Source organism: Nerophis lumbriciformis, linkage group LG13 (genome assembly GCF_033978685.3).
Source record: "Nerophis lumbriciformis linkage group LG13, RoL_Nlum_v2.1, whole genome shotgun sequence".
Lineage (NCBI taxonomy): Eukaryota > Metazoa > Chordata > Actinopteri > Syngnathiformes > Syngnathidae > Nerophis > Nerophis lumbriciformis.
The window spans coordinates 40,540,421-40,550,420 of NC_084560.2; the positions used below are offsets into that span (position 1 = coordinate 40,540,421).

The 10,000-nt window shown below is 36.3% G+C and overlaps 1 long non-coding RNA gene across 2 annotated transcripts in view; it reads left to right on the top strand.

The window, feature by feature from the left end:
• The window catches only part of LOC133613328 (uncharacterized), a 75,744-nt gene that overhangs the window by 56,017 nt on the left and 9,727 nt on the right, over positions 1–10,000 (top strand). The window lies entirely within an intron of this gene.

The window sequence follows — 10,000 nt, forward strand, 5'->3', positions numbered from 1 at the left end:
TTTTTTTTTTTGGCGGGGAGGGGAAGTGGGGGCTTAGTCACTACCAGCTGACCGGCTAATGTTCGTCCTTAAAAAAAATAAATAAAATAAATAAAAAAAGTTGTGGCTCGCCGCCCAGCTGTTGTTGTTCTTGAGAACATCTCCCACTCGCCGTGACTAAGACCACGCTTCCATTCCAGCTGCTCCATCGTCACACTTTTTTTTTTTCTTTCTTTTTTTTGTCCGTGCACAAACGAGAATTCCCAGTTGAAAGTTTTTCACCCCAGGCTGTAATTAGCATCGGCGCTTACCTGCACCTTGCTTTGAGAAAAAAAAAAAATTCCACACATTTCGACACCAAGGACGCGTCCGCGCCGATCTCGCCCTGTCAGCCGGCGTTTCCGGCGAGAGCGTGTGATGGCAAGGAAATTGGCGGCGAGATGCATCGCAGGAATCTCGATGATGAGATTAGCGTGGAATCTGACCCCGCCTCCCTCCACCCGTGTCTTATCACGCTGCCTACAGAATGAACCCGACCTTGTCCCACTTGGCCCGACACCTTCCTGGGGCCACAAGCTTCAGGTAGGAAAACTACCGATAAGCCGCACCCACTAAATTTTATAAGAAAAACATATTATTATTCAATATATTCGCAGCAGATACAGTATATATGTAGTTATTTACACAGAAATGTTTATTTACATACCTTAATTGTTTCCAAACGGTGCCTGTAACAGGGCAGTAAAACGGCTGATCAAACAAAACAGAAGTCTTCGTCATGGACCCACTACACTGCAAAAACTGAAATCTAAGTAAGATTAAATATGTCAAATAAGGGTGATATTTGCTTATTTTTTGTCTGATAAGATAATTCTTCTCACTAACCAGATTTTATGTTAGAGCAGACCTGGGCAAATGAAGGCCACATGCGTCTCGTTGAGCTTTTCAATCTGGCCCGCCGGACATTCCCAAATAATTTTTTTAGATCTTTAAGATGGAAAGTGTAGCCGCCATTATGATGTTTTCTAATGACCGTAAGTATTTCAATGGTTGGAATCTGCGCTTTGGGGTGATATACCAGTTACTATGGTCATCTAATTAGTTACTATGGTCATCTAATTATTTACTATGGTCATCTACGTCACAGCAGCTCAGACGAGGCACCAAGCAGTGTGGGCGGGAAGCGTTTCCACAGACGCGGAAGGAGATTTTCACAACAAAGTTCTAAAGCTTAGTGATGTATCAGATATATCAGATTGTAGGTGGGTTTATTTTGTACCCTACATGTTGATATTTCACTGTTTGTTGCATTTTTGTTGCGTTTCACTTGATTGTAAAATATGTCAATCAAAAAGGGGTATGACGTTTATATTTTGTCAATATTCAGTGTTTTATCCTTCATAGAAACATGTAAAATTCCATTACGTTTTTTTAAGGCGGTCTGTCGTAACGTTTTTAGCATTCAATCAGACATTATTGTGAAGTTTTGTATTAGTGTTCCTAAAAATAGATATACCGGCCCCCAGACACATTTTTTTTTCTCTAAATGTGGCCCCCGAGTCAAAATAATTGCCCAGGCCTGTGTTAGTGTTTTACTTGTTTTAAGTGTTTTGGTCCTAAATGATCTCAGTAAGATATTACAGCTTGTTGCTGAGATTTGATGACCTATATTGAGTAAAACATGCTTGAAACTAGAATATCAAGTGTTGCAAAGCTGTGTCATCAACACTCACAAGTATAAAACTACTTTTTTAAAGTCATCATTTCTTATTTCGAGCATGAAAAAAAAAAATCATGACTTTGACACAATTGTGTCTCATAGTTAAAACAGATGACAGCCAAATGGACTTTGCTGTTTTATTTTCAATGAAACAATAGAAAATACGTACTCATGTAGTAGTACAATAGTTATTAGTGAGAATATACTTATTTTAAGGTATTTTTTGGGTTCATTGAGGTTAGCTAATTTGACTTGTTTTGGAAAGTCTTGACAAGCCAAATTTTCTTGTTCTATTGGCAGATAATTTTGCTTAGTTCAAATAAAATACCCCTCATTTTTGTATTTTTTTTCTTGTTTTTTGAACACTGACTTTTTGCAGTGTAGCTGCGGAAACTAGCTTTCCAATCAGATGATCGGATTGCATTGTAAGTTAATATTACTAACACACACACTCGTAAACGTGTTCGCATATTAGCTAATGCTAACGACTTTAGCTTCTTCACATTACAATAGCGTGTACAAATATGAATGACAACACTCCCACAGACATCACACATGGGACGGTTTAGTAAGTATGAACAGTTTTAGTTATATTGTAAAACTTGGTGTGATGAATGAGGAATCATTATTAGTAGAAACGCAATGGATGTCTAGAAGACAGGACAGAATTTATACTTCCGGTTGAAGTCTCAGTCTGAACACTAGTTAGCAAACTCGTCCAAAATGTATATAAATAGTATGTTTTAGCTGATAGACAACATCAGATGGTTATAAAAGATCCAAAGTAATTAGTCTCGTTAAAAATGCAGTGTTAATTATCAAATATTATGAGCATTTGACAATTTTCTATTTGTTTTCAGAATTGCATGGCTGGCCCAAAAAAAATTCTCGCGGGGCCGTTTATAGCCCAGGGGCCACAGTTTACTATTACCAGGATTTGTTACAAAGTTTAGAAGTGGGGGGAAACCATGAAAATTGTTTCAAATAAACAGTTTGTATTCTTTTTTACAAAATGTTTTCTACTTGTTGTGTCCTAATCCCGTGTAACGCATTTTAGTACAGTACTTGATAATAATACAAATATTTGAGCAATAAAATTAAAATATATACAATTGTGATTGGTTTTACTTATTTAATATACATTTTTTTAATATAAACAAAAACTAGATATATGTACATGTATTTCATATTCTTCTTATTATATCATTGTAAAATAGATTTTTGCAAGATTAACTTTCAATTATTTTTTGTATTGTACTGTATTTGTATTTGATATTAGACTATTGCATATTTTAACAACAAACTTATTTAATTAAATAATGCAAATATTGGGAAAAAAATTATAAAACATTTAAAATAAATAAATTCATCAATATTATGTATATAATTTATACAATTAAATAACATAAATATTTGAATAATACATATATCATGTATAAAACATTTATTTACTTTCACAACATATTTACATATTGAAATTTGAAAAATAATAATACTAATACAATCAAAATAAATACATTAATTAATACAATGAAATATAAATACAGTATATATACCGGTATATATATTTACATATATACATATATATTTATATATATATACAGATATATATTAATTTATACATATATTTATATATTTATACATAAATATACACATATATTTATACATTGATATATGTAATGTTTATAATTAAATAACAAAATATTTGAATAGTACATATATATATATATAACATTTATTTACTTAAAAAAAATATTTAAATAACAATATTTGGAAAAATAATACAGATAAAATAAATACATTAAAATCTTTGTATACAATATGTATATATATTTATGTGTGTGTGTGTGTGTGTATATATATATATATATATATATATATATATATATATATATATATAATACATATACACACACACATGTTTATACATAAATATACACATATATTTATACATTGATATATGTAATGTATATAATTAAATAACAAAATATTTGAATAGTACATATATTATTTATAAAAATTGTATTTACTTTAAAAAAATATTTAAATAATATTTGAAAAATAATACAAATAAAATAAATAGATACAATAAAATCTATATATACAATGTATATATATATATATATATATATATGTTTATACATAGTTATACATTTATATATGTAATTTATATAATTTAATAACAAAAATATTTGAAAAAAATATACATATATACATCAACTTAATTTACTTCAACAGTTATAAATGCTTTTTATGTTTCCATCCTTTTTAATACAACTTTAAGATCCAACGACGAAGTGCGTTAGGGAACGTTGACAAAAAACATCCTAGCCGAAAACGTATTAAAAAAAAAGCCTTGTGATTTTTGATATTGCATCTTAGTTATTACGTTTTTTTTTATAGCTGGCGTTAAGACGGTGTGCTATGTTGACTCGGTTGACTCACTCTTGTAACAATCGAGCTGTAATTCACCTGTGGCAGCGTTTCGTTTGACCCACATTTTTCAGCCCTCACACAAACACGTCCCCCTGACAGGAGCAAAACTCCCCCCCCCCCAAAGTGGAGTTGTGCAAGTGAAAGTGTGCTAAGTAGCGGTACAATCTCAACTATCAGTCCTTCCTTCGCCACTTTCCCTTACTTTCCTTCCCGCGTGACGCTGGTGATATTTATACAGCAACAGGGCAGCGCCGACGTTCTCAGGCTTAAGACGTAGTTGTCACGGTTACATTGTGTGCGTGTGTGTGTGTGTGTGTGTTTGTGTTTCAACGGCCCTCTTATCGCGCACACCTGGCCCACTTCCTCCTATGCCTATATATGGGCAGAGCTTCCCCTACCTGGGCCCCACTCTGAATTCCAATAAGTGGCAGCGTGTGTGTGTGTGTTTGTGTGTGTGTGAGTGTGTGTGTAGCGGCCGTACGTCATGGAAAAGTAGGATCAATGGGCCCGCGTGTTCTTAAGGTGTTCCTTTTTTGTTTTTCTGAAGGTAATCAGTGAACGGCGTGACTCAGCCCGGGTTGATTATTCAAAGTGGAAGGACACGAGGAGAGCAGGAAGTGCGCTCACCTAGATAGGATACGGCAGGATAACACCTGGATGGGCCAAACTGACACACCTGCATTGACAAACAAGTGCGTGAGCGACGTGTTTAAAGTCCGAATTGTGGGCGAGGGTAGCCAGACGAGTGGGTTGAAAGGTCGAAGGGCGCCACCTATGGCAGCAAACATGGATCTAATACAGGCCTGGGCAATTATTTGGACTCGGGGGGCCACATTTAGAGACAAAAAATGTGTCTGGGGGCCGGTATATCTATTTTTAGCCTCACAATAATGCATACTTGCCAACCTTGAGACCTCCAATTTCGGGAGGTGTGGGGGTGGGGATGGGGGGGCGTGGTTAGGGGCGTGGTTAAGAGGGGAGGAGTATATTGACAGCTAGAATTCACCAAGTCAAGTATTTCATTTTATATATATATGTGTATATATATATATATATATATATGTATATATATATATATATATATATATATATATGTATGTGTGGGAAAAAAATCACAAGACTATTTTATCTCTACAGGCCTGTTTCATGAGGGGGGGTACCCTCAATCATCAGGAGATTTTAATGGGAGCATTCGCAAACAATCGTTTATATAGTGCACAGAGTGGGTGGGTACAGGCTGGCCTAGGGGCGTGGTGATTGGCTCATGTGTTACCTAGGAGGTGTTTCCGTCTATGGCGGCATGTTGTTACAATTTCGCTGCGCTTGTTGAGGGATGACAGGTCTGGACGGTAAATAATAAACAGTTTCTCTTTCAAGCATAGGTTGCATCTTACAATAGTGGTAATAAAAGATGCAACCTATGCTTGAAAGAGAAACTGTTTATTATTTACCGTCCAGACCTGTCATCCCTCAACAAGCGCAGCGAAATTGTAACAACATGCCGCCATAGACGGAAACACCTCCTAGGTAACACATGAGCCAATCACCACGCCCCTAGGCCAGCCTGTACCCACCCACTCTGTGCCCTATATAAACCATGGTATGCGAATGCTCCCATTAAAATCTCCTGATGATTGAGGGTACCCCCCTCATGAAACAGGCCTGTAGAGATAAAATAGTCTTGTGATTTTTTTCCCACACATACATATATTGCGCTCTACTACGGTATCGAGCACTATTTTTTGGATAACCTTATTAAGACATATATATATATATATATATATATATATATATACATCCTGAAAATATGCAAACAAAACTGTGTTTAGATCATTGATACTTCAAACTTGCATAAATAAATCTTAAGGAATATAACATAACTTGGCTTCTGTGAGCTTCAAAATGTAATGAATAAAATGTTAAAGTTGTTGATAAACAAGCAATTATTTTAATAATTAAATATGGTCATTTTAAATGAGTTATTATGATCATTTAAAATTAATTATTTCAAATATGTTTATTTTAATGTATAATTCTATGGCTGAGTGTAATAAGGAGTCAGAGAAAATACAAATAAAAATATAATTAATTTTGATGTTTTTAGCAAAATATAGTAAAACATTTTTTAATTTTTTTTAAAATTAATATATATATTTATTTTTAGGTAAGATAAACATAATAATACAATTTATCTGTAGTCTGGATGATTTAGTTCTTGTCACCCTGTTGTCCTCCCGTCATGAAATAAAGGCTGTCCTCACTCAGGTCCGCATGGAGCTGGAGGGGGCGTGGCCTCCAGCTCCGGCTGAAAATCGGGAGATTTTCGGGAGAATATTTGTCCCGGGAGGTTTTCGGGAGAGGCGCTGAATTTCGGGAGTCTCCCGGAAAATTCGGGAGGGTTGGCAAGTATGCAATAATGTCTGATTGAATGCTAAAAACGTTATGACAGACCGCCTTAAAAAACGTAATGAAATTTTTTTTTTTTCTATGAACGATAAAACACTGAATATTGACAAAATATGAATGTCACACCCCCTTTCGATCGACATATTTTACAATCAAATGAAACGTAACAAAAATGCAACAGACAGTGAAATATGAACGCGAATGGTACAAAATAAACCCACATACAATCTGATACATCTGATACATCACTAAGCCAGTGGTTCTTAACCTGGGTTTGATGGAACCCTAGGGGTTCGGCGGAGGTCGAGACACACCCGACTCATCGTGTAAATACAAACTTCAGCAGACTGATTTGCAGGTGTGTAATTTGTTGTGAGTTTATGCACTGTGTTGGTTTTGTTCTTTGAACAAGGTGATGTTCATGCACGCTTCATTTTGTGCACCAGTAAAAAAACATGGTAACACTTTAGTATGGGGAACATATTCACCATTAATTAGTTGCTTATTAACATGCAAATTAGTAACATATTGGCTCTTAACTAGTCATTATTAAGTACTTATTAATGCCTTATTCGGCATAACTCTAACCCTGACCCTAACCAAATAACTCTAAATTAAGTCTTTATTACTTAGAATATGTTCCCCATACTAAAGTGTTACCAAAAACATATAACTTTGTCTTGAATTTGAAAAAAAAAACATTTTATTTTTCACTAAAGAAGGGTTCGGTGAATGCGCATATGAAACTACTGGGGTTCGGTACCTCCAACAAGGTTAAGAACCACTGTCCTAAGCTTTAGAACTTTGTTGTGAAAATCTCCTTCCGCGTCTGTGGAAACGCTTCCCGCCCACACTGCTTGGTGCCTCGTCTGAGCTGCTGTGACGTAGATTACCATAGTAACTAATTAGATGACCATAGTAACTAATTAGATGACCATAGTAACTAATTAGATGACCATAGTAACTAATTAGATGACGATAGTAACTAGTATATCATGCAAAAGCGCAGATTCCAAGCATTGAAATACTTTGTATAGTTGAAGACTTACAGTCATTAGAAAAGATGAGTGCACATCATAATGGCAGCTAGTTTCCATCTTAAAGATCTAAAAAAAATTATTTGGGAATGTCTGGCGGGCCAGATTGAAAAGCTTAACGGGCCGCATGTGGCCCCCGGGCCTTCATTTGCCCAGGTCTGATCTAATACTAACTGACAATTATATGCTAAGTTCCACATGATTTGTCGACGAGTCCTGCTTAAAATTTTGCAGACACGTGCTTGTCAGTCCCCGGAAGGTGTGTGCCAAATTTCGTGGGGATTCAGCCAAGCACCTTCAAGTTACAGGGGGCGTTTCGCGGAGCGCATTGAACTGTGCAGGGAAGCACAATACCAGAGTCTGGTATATTGGATAAGTGCAAAAAGTAGGTCAATTGTCAAAGCTACGTAAAGGACTCCTGTTTCTCCCGAACAATTAGCCCCGGTTCAACAAACTTTGATATTGAGTGACTTAATCGGATCGCTACGTGCTCAATACCGGGGTAGAGCGGAATATACGTTAGGTCAGGAAAAAACACAGAGGCTATTTCATCCCTACCTGTGTTTTTTCCTGGCCTAACGCATATATATATATATATATATATATATATATATATATACATATATATACATACATATATATATATATATATATATATATATAGATACATATATATATATATATATATATATATATATACATATATATATATATATACATACATACATATACATATATATATATATATATATATATATATATATATATATATATATATATATATATATATACATACATACATAGCTATTAGGCTGTTCTAGCTTTTATTTTAATTTTATTTTTTATCTTTTTTATTTTTTTTCAATACACTGTAGCACTTTGAGGTTGTTTGCTCAATGTAAAGTGCTTGCTACAAATAAAATCTATTATTATTATCACGGAGGTTAGATGCTACATTGGTTAGCACGGAGGTTGGATGCTACATTGGTTAGCACGGAGGTTGGATGCTACATTGGTTAGCACGGAGGTTGGATGCTACATTGGTTAGCACGGAGGTTAGATGCTACATTGGTTAGCACGGAAGACCGGGCTTTCTGCTCCGCCGCTCCGAGTCTGTGGAATGCTCTCCCTGACCACCTGAGGGCACCACAGACTGTGGATGCTTTTAAAAAAGGCTTAAAAACCCTTTTTTTTTTTTTTTAAATGCCTTTTTTAGAAATATGCATACTGGTTCTAGCTACTAGGCTGTTCTAGCTTTTATTTTTTTTATATTATCTTTTTATTATTTTTTTTTTCAATACACTTTAGCACTTTGAGGTTGTTTGCTCAATGTAAAGTGCTTTCTACAAATAAAATCTATTATTATTATCATGGAGGTTAGATGCTGCATTGGTTAGCACGGAGGTTAGATGCTACATTGGTTAGCATGGAGGTTAGATTCTATATTGGTTAACACGGAGGTTAGATGCTACATTGGTTAGCACGGAAGACCGGGCTTTCTGCTCCGCGTCTGTGGAATGCTCTCCCTGACCACCTGAGGGCACCACAGACTGTGGAGGCTTAAAACCCTTTTTTTTTTCAAAGCATTTTTTAGATGTATGCATACTAGTTCTAACTATTAGGCTGTTCTAGCTTTTATTTTTATTTATTTTTTTATTATCTTTTTATTATCATTTTTTTTTTCAATACACTGTAGCACTTTGAGGGTGTTTGCTCAATGTAAAGTGCTTTCTACAAATAAAATATGTTATTATTATTACGGAGGTTGGATGCTACATTGGTTAGCACGGAGGTTGGATGCAGGTCAGTTGTGGGCAGCTACAGAGCATGCATTATAAGATAATAGTCGTTGTGTTGGGACTAATGAAGCAGATTTATGGCTACCAGAGTGCTAGAGAAAACAAGAAAAAAAGCGCTGTGACCTCCAGAAAGGTGACGAGGGGGACACAGGAGTTTCTTGTGACTTGATGTCGGTCCGTCCCATCCCTGGCCTTCAGCGACGTGCCGCTGCTCCTTCTCCTTGTCCTTTGCCAGGCCTTCATAAAGCCAGGACTTTGCTTTTCCTCGGTCAACTTGCCAGCGCTTTCCCATCAGTCCAGCCCTCCTGGAAGGGGCCTGAAGGAGCGTGTCTGCAGGCCAAGTGAGGCGGGGGGTTCCCTCTGGAGACGTTCCTTGGCTCGGGACCCCGGTCCTCGTTTGGGCGAGACCAGACCTTGGTCTCCTCTGAAGTGAGCGTGGTGAGGAAGAAGAAGAGAAGGGACTTCAGCAGGCTGTGTGGCAACACGCACCATCTGCTTGATAGCTAGCGACTATTCTGGGATAGCGGAGGACTTTGGATGCGGCTCAGAGTCCGTAATCCTTGTAGTCCCCAGAATCTCACAGTTGTTTGCTTCTTCCACCAGCAAGCTTCTCACATCTCTGA